Consider the following 21,538-nt stretch of genomic DNA (forward strand, 5'->3'; position numbering starts at 1 on the left):
CAAATTTTATCAGGACACTTCCACTTTTGGTCCCAAGGTCAGCAATAAAAAGATTAAATAAAATTGGCCCCAAAACTGATCCCTGAGGAACTCCACTAGTAACCTTCCTCCAACCTGACAGTTCACCTTTCAGTATGACCTGCTGTAGTCTCCCCTTTAACCAGTTGCTTATCCACCTCTCAACTTTCATATTAATCCCTATCTTTTCCAATTTAACCAATAATTCCCCATGTGGTTCTGTATCAAGTGCCTTACTAAAGTCGAGGTAGATTAGATCCACTGCATTTCCTTTATCTAAAAAATCTGTTACTTTCTCAGAAAAGGAGATCAGATTGGTTTGGCACGATCTACCTTTTGTAAAACCATGTTGTAATTTGTCCCAATTGCCATTAGCCTCAATGTCTGTAACTACTTTCTCCTTCAGAATTTTTCCCAAGATCTTGCATACTACAGATGTCAAACTAACAGGCCTATAGTTACCCGGGTCACCCCTCTTCCCCTTCTTAAAAAAAAGGAACCACATTAGCAATTCTCCAATCAAATGGTATAACCCCTGAGTTTAGAGATTTATTAAAAAATTTTGCTAATGAATTTGCAATTTCATGTGCCAATTCCTTTAATATTCTTGGATGAAGATTATCTGGCCCCCCCAATTTACTCCAATTAAGCTGTTCAAGTTTGGCTTTTACCTTGGATATGGTAATATCTACCTCCATGTCCTTAGTCCCATTTGTTATGTTACCATTATCCCTAAGCTCTTCATTAGCCTCATTAAAGACTGAAGCAAAGTATTTATTTAGATATTGAGCCATTCCTAGATTATCCTTAACCTCCACTCCACTCCACTCCATCCTTAGTAATTAGCAGTCCTACTACTTCTTTTTTTGTTTTTTTTTCCTATTTATATGACTATAAAACCTTTTACTATTGGTTTTAATTCCCTTTGCAAGGTCCAACTCTACCTGATTTTTAGCCTCTCTCACTTTGTCCCTACATGCTCTAACCTCAATAAGCTAGCTTTCTTTACTGATCCCTCCCATCTTCCACTCCTTAAATGCTTTCTGCTTTTTCTTAATCACCTCTCTGAGATGCTTGCTCATCCAGCTTGGTCTAACACACCTGCCTATAATTCTCTATCTACCCCATATTGTCTGCAATAAGTGCCACATCTTTTTAAAAAATGTGTAAGTATAGACTAAATTTCAGGTTAAAAAAACAGTTGGAAAGTCTTCCAAAACTAATTGGTACCAAAAGGCAAAAATGATCCTAAGTATTTGTGTATGGACCCTGCTTTCTTATTTTTAAATATATTTCTTTGACTTGAATGAAGTTAATGACATGTAAAAATATTAAAGGATTTGCACCTGCAAAACCTGTTTATCTCAGTGGGTGAACATTCAAATGTTAGAATTGTTCAAGTATATGTACAGATATTTTCACCTGCAAAATGCAGTTGTATGTCTTTGAATGTTGTGCTCATTCAAGTGGAGGCTGGTTGAAAATTTACTCTTGGACAAAATTGTAGACAATTACCACATTAGTCTTTTATCACCTTACTCAAATTTAGTCATTTTGGAAATTTAGCTACATGGATGAGGAGGTGTTTTACAACCTCCATGAAAGTTTGCTCCAAAGTCTCCTTCATGTGCAACCCTCATCCATTGTCTGCTCTGACTCATTTTGCTTGTTGTAGCCATAAACCAGGTTATTGAATTGCAATAACATCAAAGGCTTCTTGTTTACATGTAGTGGTACTTTGCAAAGTATTTCATTAGATGACTTTTGTAATTTAATTTGGTATTGAAATGCTTCCCTTCTTGCACTTCCTACAATGTTGGAGTACAGCTATTGTTTGAATTACCAGATCAGTTTTACTCAGGCTTCCCCAATATACCTTACCACTGATCATTTCTCTTTTCCCCCATTTGATTTGCCACTTTCTCTAGCTTCATTAAGTATGGCTAAAATGAGAATTAAGTACATGAGAAGGAGGTCACACAATTCTTCATGGGCTTGAACATTACTTCTCCTATTATCTCTGAGATCAAGACAGATCTTAGTAAGTAAAGTGATTTCCTTTCCAACCTCTGAGTGTATTAGCTGGTTTAATGTGGAAATCATTCTTAACCTGTTTAATTTGCTTGAAGATTATGTATTTTCCATACCACCCCGACTTTTTTACTTGCCTTACTGTAATTAAATAGGTTTTCCAAATACTGTACTTCACAGTATAAGGCCTGCATTCTTTGGCATCTAATTTGGTTTCCCATAACGTAGCCCTCTATAATCCCTAGTTTTATTGGTAACCTTTCAGTTTTGCCTTCATATAGGTCTCAGACCAGAAATGTTCTACCTTGTCCTGGATGCATTCCATAACAGTTCTAAACTCCAGTGTTTTGATTTACTAATTAATGCCATTAATATAAATTATAGAGCACTTTTAATCTTCCAAAAATGGAGAGGTGCTTAGTAAACAAATAATTTCTCAGTGGGACATCCTGATATTTTTCTGAGGTTTGTGTCAGAACAATGGGTTGTTACAGAGCTAAGATATAAACATCACTGAGACAGCCTCCTGTGCCCTATGAGAATTTGCTTGTGAATATGAATATATATAATTTGAAGATGATTTTAAAAATATCTCATGTAAGCTACCAATTTTAATGTTACAATCTGCTGGATCTGTTTATCCTATTTTTGTGCATGTATCATTCTTGTATATGAAATTAGAAATATGAAATGTGAATCTTTTTATAGTTTTAAATGTGCTAATGAGAGCCATTACTGGTGCCCCCTCTCCTTACCCTTTGAATCCTAATGGGTTGATGATCAGCTCAGAAACCTGTAAACAGCTGATTTGTCCTGTAAGTCTAAATGGATCATATCACTTAGTACTGGAATAATTTTTGAACCTGGTATTTTTCGATGGGAAGAGGTGATACCAAACAAAATATTCCCGCCCAGGGGAAAGTTCATTTAAGCAATGGGAAGCTATCAGTCTTCAGCCTGCCTTTTAAAGTGCTTGACCCACTCCAAGAGGATATTTAAAGAACTCTTAAAGATTGGAGACCCAATTCAGAGTAAAAAACAGCTCTGATTTGAAGATTATAACTGAAATAAGAACAGCTGTTTAGGATAAGAATGTGCATGAAACAAGTTTTGGTGATCCAGAACTAGCTATGCATTTTCTATTCATTATAATTTAATAATTTACTTTGATCTGTCTGTTTTCACTTGCAATAATTTAAATTTTACTTTTTGAACTTAATAAAAACACTTTTTTTATCATCAGGCCCAAAGTAAATAATTGTTAGGGGGGAGGGGGGAGGGAGCAACCTATGTCCATATTTCTCTTTAATTGATAAAGGGAGCTTTACCTTATAAACTTCCCCTATGTAAAAGTGGTCCCTTCTGGGGCTTAGGTTCCTGGGTGCTGTGTCCTAGAACTGCAGCCTCCTAGAGCTGAAGTGGTTCATTGTGTGCATTGCTGTACAGGGGGGCAGTAATCTGAACACTGTGCCTTGCCTGTGGGAGACCAGAGAATCTGGCCCAGCAAGACAGAGTGATGGGGAGCCACAGAGAGCAGGAAGGCAGACATCAGTGATATGATCAGCCCACTGGGGAATAATCCCAAGGGGTCTTTGGTGATCGCACCCTGTCACGATCACTGCAATTTCAAGATATTTTGATTTGATTATTTTGTACCTCTCTGCATCTTCATAGAATACTAGAATGGAAGGGATCTTGAGAGGTCATCAAGTCCAGTCCTTTGCCCTCGTGGAAGGACCAAACACCATCCAGATCGGGGCAGGCAAAAATTTTTGAAGGGCTCATGCTTGTCTTATGGCTCCCAGGCATCATGTTAGTGGGGGATGGGAGCTGCAAACCCTTTCAGTTCCTGCTATTTAAAGGGCTTGCTGCTCCCAGCGTCGCTGCTAGCATGGTGCCTGGGAACTGGGATGCTAGAGCCCTTTCAGCTGCTTCTATTTACCTTTTACCTAACAGCCACAGGGAAGACGCGAGTCCTTTAAATAGAAGCAGTTGAAAGGTTTCACAAGTTCCTTGCTCCCAGGCAACGGACTGGTGTGGGGCCAGGAGCTGCAAGCCCTTTGAATAGAAGCAGTTAAAAGGGCTCATAACTCCCAGCGCCACTAGCGTGTTGGCAGGGAGCTGGGATGTGCGAGCCCATGTAACAGCTTCTATTTAAAAGGCTCATACTTTCCCTGTGGCTGCTAGGCAACATGTTGTCTGACGGGTGTGGGCAAGGCGCAAGCACTTTAAATAGAAGCAGTTAAAAGGGCTTGTGTGTCTCCAGCTCCCAGTTAGTGTGCTAAGAGGTGGAGCCTGGTCTGGAACTGCCACACAGGCTGGAGAGGCTTTTGCCCACCGCTGGTCTAGAGCATCCATGATATCTGTCTAACCTGCTCTTAAATATCTCCAATAATGGAGATTCCACAACTGCCCTAGGCAATTATTCCTGTATTTAACCACCCAGACAGGAAGTTTTTCCTAATGTCCATCCTAAATCTCCCTTGCTACAATTTAAGCCCATTGCTTCTTGTCCTATCATCAGAGGTCAAGGAGAACAATTTTTCTCCCTCCTATTTTTGAGTAATATATTTGGGGTAATCTTGTTTAACTGCTTAAAAATAGACACATTTGCTTTCTTCCAGTCTTCTGTATCTTCCCCTGTGCTCCACAACTCATTGAAAATCAGTATTAACAGTTCAGTGAACTCCTCATCCAGCTTCTTTAAAACTCTGATTTTAAAATATCTGACTTTAGTAGCTTCTCTTTAACCTCCTCCAATGATACTAGTGGAATAAATAAAGTAGTATTACCATGAGGTGAGATGATATAATCAGTTTTGAAAAAGTACTGATCAGAAATATTTCTGCCTTTGTTCTGCATTATTGATAATTCTATCATTTCCATCTAGTAATAAACTAATACTGTATAATCAAGATTTGTTTTGTTCCTAATATTTTTAATTCTTTTATTGTCCTTAACTCCATTGCCCACAGATGTCATCTTGTGTCTCTTGGCTTTCCTTGTAGATTTTTTGCAATTTCTAATATCTGTTTTATACAGGCAGTCCCCGGGTTACGCGGACCTCCCCCCTCCCCCCCTACCGCAGACCAGGCTTTTCTCGTGGACGCCTGTGGTAGAGCAGCTGGGGCGCTGCCAGTTGGTCCCGCAGCACCGCTCCTCAGCGCTACTGGACCAACCCGGCAGCACCCCGGCTGCTCTGCCCCAGACGTCCTGATTCAGCCGCTGCTGGTCAGTTTCAGCAGCGGCTGAATCAGGACGCCTGGGGCAGAGCAGCTGGGGTGCTGCTGGGTTGGTTCAGTAGCGCCGAGGAGTGGCGCTACTGGACCAACCCAGCAGCATCCCAGCTGCTCTGCCCCAGGTGTCCCCAAGTCAGCCGCTACTGAAACCGACCAGCGGCTGACTACAGGAAGCCCGAGGCAGAGTTGCTCTGCCCCGGGCTTCCTGGAATCAGCCGCTGATCAGTTTCAGCAGCAGCTGACTTGGGGACACCTGGGGTAAAGCAGCTGGGGTGCTGCCGGGTTGGTCCCCGCAGCGCCAAGGTGCGGCGCTGCGGGGACCTACTCGGCAGCGCCCCAGCTGCTCTGTCCCAGGCGTCCAGATTCAGCTGCTGTTGAAACTGATCTGCGGCTGATCCAGGAAGCCCGGGTCAGAGAAACTCTGCCTCGGGCTTCCTGTAGTCAGCCGCTGGTCAGTTTCAGCAGCGGCTGAATCTGGACACCAGTTCCGACTTAAGTACAAATTCAACTTAAGAAAAAACCTATAGTCCCTATCTTGTACGTAACCCGGGGACTGCCTGTATTCATTTCTATCAAACTTTTGGAAGCATTTGTTGTTTCCTTCTACAGTGAAATATGCCTGGACATCTTGGGAAACTTGTTCAGACTTACATTGTTGTAATTACTGGATTTTAGATTCTTGAGCTGCAATGTGACCTTTACTTTTAGGGATGATGTCATGTAGGCAGACTATGTGTTGCATACTACTGTGTACTGGACAACCTGAATGCCATTAAAAATTGGGCACAAACAGCAAGATGAAAGGGTTGGCAAGCAACCAGACACCAGACTGTATCACAGAAGCTTATTGATAAAATGTAGGGAGAGGCCTACGGTAGCAGGTGTATAAACATAGATGGTGGGTGGAGCCCCCTTTGGGGAGGCTAGCTTCTATCAATGCCCACTCACAGATGGAGTCCTGAGTGCCCCTAATCCCCTGTGGCTGGAGCCCTGAGAGCCTCCCTGACTTGCCTGGAGGAGTCCTGGGCTAGTCACAGCCATGCTGTGCCTCTCTTTCCCTTCCCAACCTTCCTCAGACCCCAAGTTGCCAGGGAAAAGTTGTGGTGTCTCTTCCTCAAGCAGAGCCTGAGCTTTTGATATACCCCATACAGGCTAAAGGTAAGATATAAAAGAGTAGTTGATTAGTCAACTACCTGATAAGCCTAGGCTTATTGGGTAGTCAAGTTGACTACTTGCATCCCCTCTCCCCTTTGTTGTACCTGTATCAGACGCAGCAAGTGGGAGGAAGCAGGAGCTAGCTTAAAAACTAGTTCCCCCCAGCACTGTCTTCGTGGTGCAGGGTGGGCAGGGGAGGCAGAGGCACAGAGGTGCTGCGACTCTGCCTTTTAAATGCAGTAAGAGCCGGGTGGCCATCCAGCTCTTACTACATTTAAAAGGCAGAGCAGCAGCAGTCTGGACCCAGTGTGAGCCAAGACTGCTTCAGGGCAACCGAGGAGATGGCATGTGCTCCTCAGCTGCCCTAGAACCTGTCTGGGGCACAATTAAGTAAAAACTTCCCCTTGCCAAACTTGCAATCAGGCAGCTGGCAGCAACAGCATCAGGGGATGTGAAACCTTCCTTTGGTCCATTATAACTATTACTCATGTGTAAAAGTCCAATTTAGCACTATGGTACTAATGTTTATAAAGCATTTTTCATGTGGGAAGGGATATAAATACTAAGTATTTATTATTATGGTACTAGCATCATGGCTGAACTCCTTCTGTAAATAATAGTTATTAATAAACCTAGAACTGGATCTACTCTTGCATTCTTATTTGTATATTTTCAGAACTAAATTCTCATATTCATTTGTCATTTTGGAAATTTTGGTGAAAATCAATATTTAGTTTTGTAAACAAAAATTAATTATGGAAACAAGAGAAAAATACATAGCAAATGGACTCTACTTTTATGGAACATCCCACAGTTATCTCTTACATTAATAATCAACAGGTGCAATTTTCTTAGTATCTGAATTCCATTCATTGAGGTTTTTCAATGTATATTACATTTTAACATGTTATGGTACCAGAACCAAATAATTGGGGGAAAAATAATTGACTGATTTTGCCCTTTGTATTGTTAGCTGTAATCTAAAACTGTAGGCGTCTGTGTGACTATGAATTGTCCTATGTTAAAACACTGGCAATTTACCTGTCTCTGCATGACATTAGTAATTATTGATCACCAGACACACAGTGAACGATTTTATGCTCTTTTAGAAGTAGTGTGGGCGTTGGATGCATTTACTGTAATTATGTATTTACCGCTAACACCAGAACCTGGAAAAGAAGACCCTATTCTCAATGTTTTTTCCCCTCTTTGAATGTGAAAGATCACAGATTATCCTCCATGTAGTACAGTGGTTCTCAAACTTATTTTCCATTGTGAGCCCCTAAAAATTTTAAATGGAGGCGTGGACCGCTTTGGAAATGTTAGACATAATCTAAAGGTCCATGAACTACAGGATAAAAACCACTGTTTTATGGTAATGACAACAGTAGCAGCTCTACCTAGAGCTTTAGTTGGTCTCAGAGGTCGCAATCTTTGAAAGTGCCTATTTTATATACAGCTCTTGGAATTAAACCAAAATGTGTTTCTCCCATAATTCTATGTCTGCTATGCAAGGACCTAGGTCTATTCAGATTGTAGCTCTGTTCTTGTTATTGAAAGTGAATTATATCAGTTACAAGGAGTGTGACTAATAGAGGTGTCAGTATCTTGTCATGCAAGCTTTAGCCAGGAAGTAAGACCTGACAGATAGGAGAAGGCAGAGGTGGTCTTTTTCTGACTAATGGAAAAATGAAGACTTGATATTCAAACTTTTCCCCTAGAGAATGCCACTACAAGTTAATCATTAATTGGTTGTGTTGCTTCCCATGCTTCAGCATTCCTATTAGGTGAGACAGATTTTGGCTGTCCATGGACCATTTTGCTGTTGTGAGTTATCACAACGTAACACTGGTCATGTCCTCAAAGCCTTTGCAGATTCATATTTGCTGTTCAATGGGAAACAAATGGAGTTTGGTATTTGGCATATTCAAAAATTTACCTCCTTACTCTTGTTTCACTACTGACAGCATTATCTGCTGGTGTAAGCAAAGTGATGATAGTAGGGAACTCTTGAGTTCTAAGTCATGGCCACTGATGAATGCTTTGGCCTTTTGGTTGAGTCTCTTAAGCTCTCTCTGATTCAGGAGATTTCTTCACAGTGGATGTTGCCTGTCCTGTTTGGAGTAATTTCTTTACCTGCTGCTGTAAATTTGCTATTTAGGCAAAACTAATACAGACCGTGTCACTTTCAGCTGTCATCACCCTCTGCTGCCTTGGATCCATTTCCCCTAATCTCTTTATAAATTAGGCAAATTCAATAATCATTCCCATCTACCTCACAGGGGTTCAGTGAGAATAAATTAGTAAGCACTTGTTAAGTGCCTGGAAAATGAAGTATTTTTCTCTTTGTCTAAACCTGTTCTTAATGTTAATTTGTACAGTGACGATAAAACCAGCCAGATCTTGGTATACATCCCATTTCGGTTGAGTATTATTATGATTGGAGAATTGTGTTATTTTTTATCACCCATGAAAATGCACATTCTTTTTCACTTAAGCACATATAAAACCCCCATGGTATTTTAAGAGGCTTAAATATTTGGGTAATGTCGTGGTCAGTATAGTGATATGTACAATTCAAGCATAGTCATTTTCTTTCTCCTTTTTCTCTTGTATATTTGGTGTTTGCCATTACCATTTAGTGTGGAGTACCAGCTGCTTTGTGCTGACTGAAAACTTTATTTATAGTGAATATGTTGAGCTCCTGGGAATGAGGATATCTCCCCATTATCTTGCCCCAGTCTCAGGACATTGCATATTTCTCATTCTCTTAGGGTACGTCTAGACCACAGGCTTTTGTCGACAGTATCTGTCGACAAAGCCTCTGTCGACAAAGAGCGTCTAGACTACATCCAGTTCTATTGACAAAGCAAGGCGTTTTGTCAACATGAGAGTGTAGATGCAAAGGACAGTGTAGATGCAATAATACCTTCTGACGACAGAACTCTGTTGACAAAAGGCGTTATTCCTCATAGAATGAGGTTTACCACCGTTGGCAAAACTGCCGAGTTCTGTCGACGTTATGTCGACAGAACTCGGCGGTAGTGTAGACGCAGGTATAGTTTTGTCGGCAAAACCCTGTAGTCTAGACACACTCTTATTGAACAGGAAGCAGTATCATTATTCCCATAGCTCTCTCCACAAATATCACACAGTAGTTCAGGACATATTCCTTATTCTTTCAGACACTGAGTCCGAATCCTTCTGTGCATGTTGAGCTGTCATAGCAGTTTCAGGCAGGTGAGGTGGAGGAGATCCCTCATGTTGGGGCTTGCATACAGGGACCTCTGGCTTTTCAGGGGGTGGCAGATTAATTTGAACTGACACTTACTTTCAGGGTGAAAGGTGCCATGGAAATACAAAATATTGTGACTTTTAATATCCATTTTAAAGTATTATAATTTATTGCAAAATCAAATAAACAAAATAACCTTACACTTTTAACTTACAATAGGCACATCTTGTTTAAATTTAAAACTGTTTAAGCCAAATAAATTTCCTGTGGTAAAATAATGTTCAAAAGAGAGATGGTGTGCAAATGTGTGCCATTTAGAGAATGCCAATTATTCTGGGGAAGTCTGATGACCTGTGTTCAGGAGTTCAGACTGTATTATGATGGTTATGCTTTCTGGCCTTAGAATTTATGAATCTACAAAAAAACCCATTGAATTCAGAAATGAATAAAAAACCTTAATATATTACCTGCCATCAGGAAATTCACTGTAGCCTTGACCTGATTGGTCCAGCAATTGCTTACGGTAGGAGACGATCTCATGTACAATCCTGCTAATCAGGTACTAGAAACTGTTGTGCAAATTTCTGTTACTTTTGAGAGTCTAGTATACTGCCAAATAATGGCATGTAAGCTAATTATTTTTGACTGCTGTTGGACCCTGTGGGGAGAGTAAAGTAGTTTTCCAAGTAAAGGAAAATGGAATGAGCTATAAAATTTTAAATTCATTTAGTCTTCTCTGTTGAATTCCAGTGACTTTTTAGCTGCCTGACAGATTTTGCTTTATAGAAATTCTCGGTTGTCTGCTTCATAACATTATTCTATATTAATTTTAAAGCAAGAGGACCTGCAGTTTTTACATTATCTACTCAGATGAAAGATCTCACGATTTAAAAGGCATGTAGTGCCATTGTAGTTTGGTGCAAACTATGGAAAAAGAATGCAAGATTTTCTCATCACTCTCAGATTGCTGCTCTTCATGCCATACTGCAGCATGTTGCATGTTTTCAAACCAGAGATTATGGCACTTTTTAAGTCTAATTGCCTCTGATATTTCTGTCATTATATTAAAAGCTTATTCAGAGGAAATTAAAAATACTTTGTCTCCTTTTATGAGGGAAATTCAGACAGACAAATCCAGCTGTTGCTTTTAAAAATAGCTACAGATGTCCCCAGCAATAAAGGGTTTTCACATGTTGTTATAGCAACTGAAATTCAGTATAATTTTGAGATTAATGATAGTGTATGTTTTTCATTGAGTATGCATTTAAGTACACTATGATATCATAAGGAATATATTTTGATTAGGGAAGTACTTGCAGATATTGTGAAGAACTGATGCGTGGATCATGTAACTCTGACTTTTGTACATCTCTTGGTACGATGCATCTGCTTTTCTACAATTTTTTTTTTAAAACAAACCTTCGTATAGTGTATTTTTAGATTTTGCAGAGAAATGGATGTGAAGATACTGAGCTTGTGGAGGTGTGAAGCGGGAACTAGTAGATGCTGCTTTGTTTCTAATAGCTTGAAGTGTAATTTTAAAGCTGTAGTGTTCCTTCTCCTCCATGTAATTCTTTTATTAATCAAATATGTATTTGATGGCTACAAAGGGAGCACCATCTTTGTTTTGGAGCTGCTTCTGGATTGAGGATGCTCTGTGCTGTGTTCTGTGTATGCACTCTGGACTTTTATCCTCAGTGTGTAGAAACTTGACATATACGAAAAAAAATTTTTGGTATTTTCCTGATTATCAGCTCAGTCATTACTCATTTCTTGCAGGCAAAACTACCACCGAGTTCAAATAGAGTTCTGCGTAACAACACCAAGACTTGACACCAGCTGATTTAGCTCTGCACAAGTGATTTTTGTTTATTGCTAATAAATAAGTTGGAGTTGCTTAGTTTGCCTCTGGCATCCATTTGTTGAATTGTCCTAAAGGGCTGTATCACATCCTCCATAGCAGAGTGAGACCTTTGTACTGCATCAGGTTCAGTGCACTCCTGGAAATAGGGAAGCAGCATTTGTGCTTTTCCTTCCTCTTTCCCTCTTGCAAAGGGATGTGGTGTTTCCTGGTAATTCCTGCTGGTAGGGTTACCAGATACTTTCACAAAAAATACCGAACATGCTGGGAAAAAAATTGGTTGAGGGGAAAAAAAAGGACCAAAGTTGTTGAGCAAAAAAACCAAAAACAACCTCACACACACAAAAAAAGGAGTCACTGCGCCTTTAAATCTCCCCACCCCTCCGCCCCTGCTAGATGCGTCGGGGAAGAATGTCCCAAGAGGTCTTCCATCTGAGAAAAACAGAAAATACCGGACATTTTGTGTGTGGTATTTTCTGGTTTTTTTACCAGACAAAGGCTGCAAATACCGGACTGTCCGGGCCAATTCTGGACAGAGGCCACAAATACTGGACTGTATGGGCCAGTACTGGACATCTGGCAGTCCTACCTGCTGGAGATGACATGTGGTTGTTAAAAACCTTTGGGGAGCCTATTCACATAAGATTTCCCTTCTAGTCCTGCAGTTTAAGAGATTTTAGTAGCTCAGATGTATAAGCAACTTAATATCTGGATGAATATCTAAACCGAATTTCAACTATATAGCAACTTTTATTTAAAGAATAATATGCACAAGTGACTTTTCACAATAGTTTCTCCAGATTAGTAAAGAAGTAGATCCTCCCTCTCTAGAAGACTGAAGGAATTCTTATGTAAAAACTGAGTTTAGTCATTTTGAGAGGAATAAAACCATAATGCAGAATTTTTCTTGCATAGAAAATGGCCACACCTTTAGATTATTAGAATAGTTTTTTTCTTCAGTGGTCATGACAACATTTTTATTTTGGGAAAGTATCTGCAGTATTTTATATGAAATAATATCCAAATCATTTGAATGAACCAAACAGGATATGTTATCAGTTAATTATTTTGAATTATAAATTGTGTGCATGCCTGATTTATATATGTACACATGATTTGGGTTTTTTTTTTGTATTGTGGATCTAATGAGACACTGATAAGTCATCACTCCATCCACTCTATTATTGTTAGATCCCTTTTCCCCAATTTATGTCTATCTTGTCTATTTCCATTGTATGCTGTTGGGGGCAGGGTCCATCTTTTACTCAAGACAGTGTTTTTCAAAATGGGGCACTTGAGCTTCTAAGTGCTATTAGAATATAAATAATGATAATTAAATGCAGGATCCTTTAGTGCATTTCACATAATTTATGCTGAGTCCATCCAAAGGCAGCTAGAGCAAAAGGTATCCTGCAATTGAGTTTTAGGGTCATGTTTGGCAACTCCTGTTTTTTACATTCTGGCAGTTGCACTGTTGTTCCCACCTTCTTCCAAATTGTGCTTTCCCATTGCTGTCTCCTCATCCAGTTTCTGTGTCCAGTTTCTGTGTCGTCAGGATGGTCTTGGCAAGTCATTTCAGTGCTCCATTTCCAATCTGTAAAATAGGAAGGATAACTGCTTTTGTAATGTATTTTGGAATCTACTGATTAAAAATGCTATATAAATTTGCATGTCTCCAAACACACAAAGCATGAAATCTTATATTCAAGAGAAATTAAAGACCCTTACACCTTATGTTTTCTCCCTTAGCATGTGAAATTAACATTTACTAGTGATGAACAGTAAAGTCTGACTTATTTATCTTCAGTGTGTGTATTTGTATGTATATATATGAAAAATATCTTAAGGGAATCAGATTCAAGCTGCAAAATGTGGATCCACAGATTCACGGGTGTTTAACCTTTTCGATTTCAACCTCTTTTTAATATTATTAGTTATTATTTCTGTCAGGACAGTAAAAGTTTGGTATTTCTGAAGAGTTTTATGGTAATTTCTTAATTGGGTTTATGATATTCAGAGAATATACTAATCATAAGAAGCATTAAGATTGTTTTGATTTAGTACAATAGTCTTTAACCAATGTTCCCAGAAAACAGTGCTGGTTGATGTCTCCTTGTTACACGTCCATGAGTTCTTTCAATTATGAAAGCACTAGATGAGGAAGAAGACAATGGAAAAATGGAAAATGAATAATTGATTGTCCAGACCTAAAAATGTCAGCCTGGGAAATGCAGATGATTTAAACAAAGCACTGTCCTTCAAGGGAAGGGGAGAGAATTGGTTTTGCATGCAGAGTCCTTTTAAGTAAGAGTCATTAGGATAACCATTTCTGTCATAGCAGTTTGACTCCTTCCGGGTAACATGAAAAAATAAAGATGCAGTGTCTTTGATTCAAGTCACCAAAAACATTGGCTTGTACAATGATGAAAAATAAAATGCAAGATATAATCTGCCCACTGAAGAAGAAGGATCCAATTTGATTGCCTTGGTGCTGTTTTTCACATATAATAAATGGTTAAAAATAAAGAGCCAATGGCAGAATGAGATATATTGGCATGATTTCTCATTACATGAACAAGTTTCTGTATTATTAAACATTTTTTCATGAAAATTGGGATGGGGACTACATAATTCAAACATAAGTTTAATCAGATTTGGTAGATTACATATAGATATATACATAGATACAGCTATACACCTAGATATATAGATATAAATAAATCATATACTAAGCATAGTAATATTATGAAAATAACAAATAAAAAAGCAAAAGTAGTATAATGAAAACAGCCAAATGAAATTATCTTAGAATCAAATGATATTCTGTATTTATCTTTATGGAATGTCTCAATAATATAGATTAGAGATTGTGAAAGCTTATAGAAGCTCAGTCCATCCTTGCTGCCAATGTAACTATATTTTTTTCATATAGTACATTACCCAGTGTTTTCTCTGGCTTTTAAGATTTTGCATTGAGTCACTTAAACTTTATAAATAGTGTGAATTTTCCTCTTCAAAGTTCCAGAGTTTCCCAAAACGTTTTTTAAAGGAAAAACAGCTAATAATGATTTGCCCCTGCCTACTACTTTTCCATCTGTAGATCTCAAAGTATTCAGTAAAGGCAGGCAAGCATTATTCATTATAACTGGGGGTATGTCTACACTACAAAGTTAATTCGAACTAACAGACGTTAGTTCAAATTAACTTTAATAGGCGCTACACAGGCAAACCGCTAGTTTGAACTTAATTCGAACTAGCAGAGTGCTTAATTCGAACTAAGTACACCTCATTCTACGAGGACTAATGCCTAGTTTGAATTAAGTAGTTCGAATTAAGGGCTGTGTAGCCACTTAATTCGAACTAGTGGGAGGCTAGCCTTCCCCAGCTTGCCCTGGTGGCCACTCTGGGCACCACCAGGGAAACTCTTCTGCCCCCCTCCCGGCCCCGGAGCCCTTAAAGGTGGCTACGGTGCCCGTGCCAGGTGCAAGCCTGCCAGCACCCAGCCAGCAGATCCTGCACCTGGCACGGCACGAGCCAGCCACCCGCTGCCACCCAGCCCTCCGCCTCTTCCCAGGACCAGGCTGGCGGCTCCCAGGAGCCTGCCCGGGGCCTCAAGAGGCAGGCGCCCGCCTGGTCTAGTGCGGAGATCGTGGACCTCATCCACGACCTCCGCACTAGGCACAGGAAAGTGGCCATCAGGGCAGGATAGCTGCCAGCCTGGTCACCCAGGAGTAGGTTTGCATGAAAATCAAGGTGGTCCAGTGAGACCCCTGACCCTGAGCCCTGAGCTAAGAACATAAAAACATAAGAACGGCCGTACTGGGTCAGACCAAAGGCCCATCTAGTTCAGTAGCCTGTCTGCCGACAGCGGCCAACACCAGCTACCCCAGAGGGGATGGACCGAAGACAATGACCAAGCCATTTGTCTCGTGCCATCCATCTCCAGCCTTCCACAAACAGAGGCCACAGACACCATTTCTACCCCCTGGTTAATACCACTCCATGGACCCAACCTCCATGACTTTATCTAACTTCTCTTTAAACTCTGTTATAGTTCTAGCCTTCACAGCCTCCTGCAGCAAGGAGTTCCACAGGTTGACTATTTGCTTTGTGAAGAAGAACTTTCTGTTATTACTTTGAAGCCTGCTACCCATTCATTTCATTTGGTGTCCTCTAGTCCTTCTATTATGGGAACTAATGAAGAACTTTTCTTTATGCACCCTCTCCACACCACTCATGATTTTATAGACCTCTATCATATCCCCCCTCAGTCTCCTCTTTTCTAAGCTGAAAAGTCCCAGTCTCTTTAGCATCTCTTCATATGGGACCTGTTCCAAACCCCTGATCATTTTAGTTGCCCTCCCCTATCCCACCCTCTCACTTCCCCTCTCCGTTCACGAGGAGTAACGGTAGTTCGGACTAGGAAGCCTAGTCCGAACTACCTAGTCTGTGCCGCGTGTAGCTGCGCGGCACGGAGTCCGCACTAGCGGACATTTAAAAATGGCGGCGCCCGGCTTTATGCAAATGAAGCCCGGGAAATTCAAATCCCTGGCTTCATTTGCAACTCCGGTTACCTACATTACCACCCTAGTTCGAACTAGGGTGGTAGTGTAGACATACCCAATGAAAGTGAAAGGTGAATTCAGACATAGTACAGGCAGTCCCTGAGTTACGCGGATCCGACTTATGTCGGATCCGCACTTACGAACAGGGCTTTTCTCGCCCCAGAACTCGCGGGAGGCGGGACCACCCAGGGACGCAGTGGTCCCGCCACCGTGTCCTCCGGGGTGAGAAAAGCTGCTCCGGCTGTCCCTGGTCTGCTGGGGACCCCCCCCCCAGCGGACATGGGACACCCGGAGCAAAGCCTTGGAGGCGCGGGACCCCGCTGCCTCCGCGGCTTTGCTCCGGGTCTCCCTGGTCTGCTGGGGGGGGGGAGCGCAGCTAGTGCGCCCCCCCCCCCCCAGCAGACCAGGCTTTTGTTGTGGATGCCTGGGGTAGAGCAGCTGGGGTGCTGCCGGGTTGGTCCTGGGGGGACCTACCCGGCAGTGCCCCAGCTGTTCTGTCCCAGGCTCCAGATTCAGCCGCTGTTGAAACTGATCAGTGGCTGATTCCAGGAAGCTGAGGGCAGAGCAACTCTGCCTTGGGCTTCCTGTAGTCAGCCGCTGGTCAGTTTCAGCAGCAGCGGCTGAATCTGGAGCCAGTTCCGAGTTACGTACAAATTCAACTTAAGAACAAACCTACAGTCCCTATCTTGTACGTAACCCGGGGACTGCCTGTAGTGTCTTACTTTTACTTTGTGCAGGTGCAAGTGTATTTTTCAGTGCCAGGCAGTAGAGATTTTTGCCCTAATTAGGGATGTTAGATATCGGTTAATTGAATAGTCGAGTAACCGGATTAATTCCTGCTTTGTAGCAGGCTCCTTGACCTTTCCCTCCCCCCACACTGATGCCTCTGATGAGGGACAGCTGGCTTCCCCTAGCATTGGGTCCTGCTTCCCCCCACCTTGTTGCCTCAAGGTGGGGGAAATGTGAGTAGTCAAGATTAATCAATATGCCTTGGCTTATTGGCTAATTGTATACTCAACTACTAGTGTACATCCCTAGCCCAATAGTAATATGCAATGACCATTCAAAAGTCTGTTGTTGTAATGGACACACTGCCTCCAAATGATTCTTCATTAGGGATTTAATGTCAGGCACCTGGTCAGTGGCTCAAGTCCTGTAGCTGGAAGGCTACCTCTTATGTAGACGAGCCACTAGCTGGGTACAATGACACACATCATGTTACTTCCGATTACCTTAGTACAGTTATTAATAAGGGATACGTCCTGAAAATGTGACTTGAAATATCCTTTCTCTTCTGAAGGAGAAGGACTGAGTGCATGGCACTTGTTTCTTTATATAGTTTGCTAATTTTATAATGCGTCTTACAGATTGAAAGATCTGGTTTGTCTTTTGATTACATTAAATAAATATTATATAAAATATTTGCTCTTTTCATCTCTAAATACACGCAGCAAACACAGTAAAGGACATATTAGAAAGGTATAGAGAATTCCTCTGATAAAGTTGGCAAGTATAGTATTTTACAGACCGTAGAGAATTTGTGATTTGAGAAGTATGGCCTATTAGAAAGGACACAGAAGTGGCACTCAGGAAGCCATGACTCTATTTCCTGGCTGTACCACTGGCCTGCTGTGTTACTTTTGGCAAGTAATTTAACTATTCTGTGCCTCAGTTTCTCTATTTGTAAAATTACTTTATTTTATTTAGTTTATTATACCACCTTTTGCAAAGTGTTTTTAAATTTACTGGTGTAAAATGTTATGTAAGAGCTAGATAGTTTTAACTGATGAATGTTTGAGGACACACACACAATCAGCAGGAGAGCTGGGAATAGATCTCTGAAGTTGTGAATTCCAGTCCCATGCTTAACCTTCCTTATAAATGTTAGCTTTTATTTTCCTCTGGAATGGTGTTGGATGGGTTATGCCTCTGACAAACATTCAATATGCTAATTAGTTCAGCAGGCAGGACATTTGTTTTCTTTGTAGCATGTCCTGTATACCAGGTTACTCAAATGCAGGACTGTTTACAAATTCAGTTTCCATTCTGTTTGTTCTAATCTCTTTTTGAAATAAATTATTTTTACAATGTAAAATCATTCCTGTGGATTTTTTCCCTAGCTTTTCCCCCTCGCCCTCTATTGCTCTTGAAGTTGAATTTTATCATGATGAAGCATGCCAGATGGACAGCTCTTGACAGCGATCCTCTGTTTATTCACAGGACAGATATATAATGAACAATAGCCAGGCAAGCTTTCTTTATAGCATCCTCCCAAGGTACCATGACCCAGACTTGCTGGCACCATGGTTGAAAGTTCATTCTAGAGACTCGATCCAATTCTTGGCCTCTTTTATGATAGTAGAGGTTGAACCTCTCTCTTCTGGGACACTCTGATGTGGCAACATCGGATATTGCTGGACCAGAGAGCTGGGTGGCCATTGGGTTGACCGCAGCAGCCATGGGGCAGTGGAGCACCGGCAGCCCCAGTGGCCTCAAGGCAGCAGAGTTCCAGCAACTCTGTGGTAGTGGAGCTGCAGCAGCCCCAGCAGGGGAAGCGGAGTCATGGCTGTCCCAGCGGCCCAGTGGAGTGGGGAGTCCCAGTGGCTCCGGGGCAGCAGAACCATTGCAGACTGTGCACCTCCCGGGACAGCAGAGTTCCCACAGCTCTGGGGTAGTGAGACCACAGCAGCCCCAGCAGCACTGGGGAGTGGAGCCCTAGAAGTCCTGCAGAACAGAGTCATGGCCTCCCCAGCAGCCTTGGAGCTGGGAAGCCCTGGTGGCCCTGGGATCATGGAACCTGGCAGCCCCAGAGCTGTAGCAGCCCCAACAGTGCCTCCGTTGCAAAGCCGCCATGGGCTGGGATAGTGGAATCCTGGTGGTCCTGTGGAAATGGAGCTGCAGCAGCCAGAGCACCCGAGAGCGGAGCCCTGGTGGCACTGGGACAGCGAAGCTGCAGCGTCTGGGACTGGCCAGTAGACTGGGGGCAGGGGAGATCCACTAAGTCTGATGATGGACGCCAGGAGAGCCTGGAGTCCGTCAGCAGAAGGATGGAATTGACCTCCCCTGGTCTGGCTAGATCCTGGGACTGGTTAGATCCTGAGGATGCTGGACCAGGTATGTCCAGCCTGCACTGCTAATACTCTTGTAGATAGAAAATTCCATGACCTTCAAAATACTCTTAATCATGGCACTTTGATCTGCTTCCAGGCTTTCCACATAGCCTGACAGACTGGGGCTCTATAAGATGAAATTGTCATTGCAGCTAATCTAAGATCCATGTATTTTCTGTTTTTATTTGTCACTTGATGCACTAAGACTCTTCCCATCACAGAAGTACCCTTGAATTTCTCTTTGTGTTGGTCAGTGTCAATTCCACAGAGGTACTACAGCAATCTGTGCAAACGCTATCACATTTCTGCTGGGAGGACTTTTGGTTCTGGCATTGTGGAAGGGCTAGGGGTCTGTTTACAGAGCATTTAGGAGCCTTGGGAGGAGGATGGGCTTCAGAGCCCAAGGTCCAGCCTGAACTGCAACTTTAGAGTGCTGTAGCTACAGCCAGGGGCAGATGTAGCCCATTTTGCGGGGCCCAGGGCAGCACAATTTCGCGGGGCCCCCCTTTGCCACGGCGCATGCGCGGGGCTTCTTGAAGTGCGGGGCCCGGGGCGCCCTGCCCTATATCCGCCCCTGCGTACAGCTATTTTTAAAGCACTGACATGAGCCCCACTATCCTGAGTCTGTTAAAACAGGCTGGGAAGCTCACTTCAGCATTCTGTGTAGACATATACTCTAGGGCTATGTCTACACTGCCCCCGTTTTGTGCAAAAAATAGGCAAATGAGGCAAAGCATGGAATATCACAACACCACATTTACATAATTAATGAGGCTCTGGTTTTGCACAAGGTGCTTTTGCGCAAAAAGTAGCCATCAACTTTTTGCGCAAAAACTCCCTCTTGTGCAAAAGCCATTCTTCTGCATTTTTTTTCAGAAAAAACAGCTCTTGTGCAAGAGGGTGTTTTTGCACAAAAACCTCTTGTGCAAAAATGGAGCTCATTAATTATGCAAATGAGGCACAGCAATATTCCACGCTTTGCCTCATTTGCATATTTTTTGCACAAAACGGGGGCAGGGTAGACATAGCCTAGATGTCTAGAAGACCAGTGGAGGCAAGAGAGGGTCCATCTACTGAGGAGAGAAGAAAGGAGCAAATAACTGCTCTAGAAGAAGGCAGTAGCAACAGACCTGGATATGCTTTTCACACCTCTAACTTGAATCCAAGCAGCCCAGCGTGGATCAAACACAGCTCCATTTGAAGGGAAGCCTGATGTTTGTTACTTCGGCAATGCCATATGTTGACATGATTTTTTTTAAAAGGTAGAGATATGCTTCAGTCTGGCAGAAACTGTGTGAGTAGTGTTTGTTCTGACTGCAGAAAGAATGCTGAAACAAGTCGTTATTCCTTGAGGTTGGCTAAAACTAGGTGTGCTGTATGCAGAATGGCTGCAGCTTGAATGTAGTTTTGGTGCATAACAACTGCTGTTACAAGACATTGCATATAGAATAATAAATGACTGCGGGGGTGTATACCATGTTATGTTCACTTGAGGGGCTCTGCTGTCATCATTGGTTCATGAATGGTAGCAGAGGCCCAAGAGGGAACTGAGCTGTGTATTTGCTCTTTGGCCATCTGTTGTTATTTATCATACAGACTTCAGCTGCTTAATATGTTACTCTGACATTTTTCTGTTAAAACTTTAAAACAGTTTTTATACAGGGCCTAAGGCTGTGGTGTCCAACAAGCTAGCCACGTGACTATTTGGCTGGTTGAGTGTGGCTAATTGGCTTGAACAATTGGCTATATGGCCAATTGAGTGTGGCTAGTTCGCTATAGCAGTAGCCATTATAGTGACTACTGCTTCAGAATTGGTTGGACACCATGGGACCAAGGGAAATGTTCTGTCTTGAATGGGACAATATCTTTTGGCGATGAAAAAACAGGCAATGTTGGAGTACCTTCTTCCTAGTCTGCTGTGTCACTTAATGTAGCAGCGCTCATGATATAAGCCAGTGTTTCCCAAAAATTATCGCGCACGATCCTATTCATTTGTGTGATGGGGTAGCAGCATCCAGATCTGGCAGGCGCTAGGACCCAGGGAGAAGGCCGTGCGCGCTGACGCAGAACACCTGGCACCGGCCGATAAAGAGGCTGGGATTGGGTCCAGGAGGGAGGGTGGAACAACCTGCCGGACAGGTAGGGCTAACGACACAATTTATCTGCAAATTCATCATTTGCTTAATGAATTTGCAAATATGCAAATAAATGTAACCAATCTTCCAAAAGCTTGTAAATGGGTTTACTGGTCCCCAGTATCAAAAAGATTGGGAACCATTGATATAAGCATTGTGGTATATGTTTGGACAAGCTTTATAGTGGAG

General features: G+C 42.1%; 1 protein-coding gene and 1 long non-coding RNA gene across 2 annotated transcripts in view; both read left to right on the forward strand.

Moving 5' to 3' along the window:
• Positions 1-12,356, forward strand: part of LOC142819243 (uncharacterized) — a 32,925-nt gene extending 20,569 nt beyond the window's left edge. Inside the window, exon 3 of the long non-coding RNA XR_012897045.1 lies at positions 11,458-12,356. This is a non-coding gene — a long non-coding RNA (uncharacterized LOC142819243). The remainder of the gene's footprint in view (positions 1-11,457) is intronic.
• Positions 1-21,538, forward strand: part of PPM1E (protein phosphatase, Mg2+/Mn2+ dependent 1E) — a 135,301-nt gene that overhangs the window by 64,294 nt on the left and 49,469 nt on the right. The window lies entirely within an intron of this gene.

Source organism: Pelodiscus sinensis, chromosome 21 (genome assembly GCF_049634645.1).
Source record: "Pelodiscus sinensis isolate JC-2024 chromosome 21, ASM4963464v1, whole genome shotgun sequence".
NCBI classification, from domain to species: Eukaryota; Metazoa; Chordata; order Testudines; family Trionychidae; genus Pelodiscus; species Pelodiscus sinensis.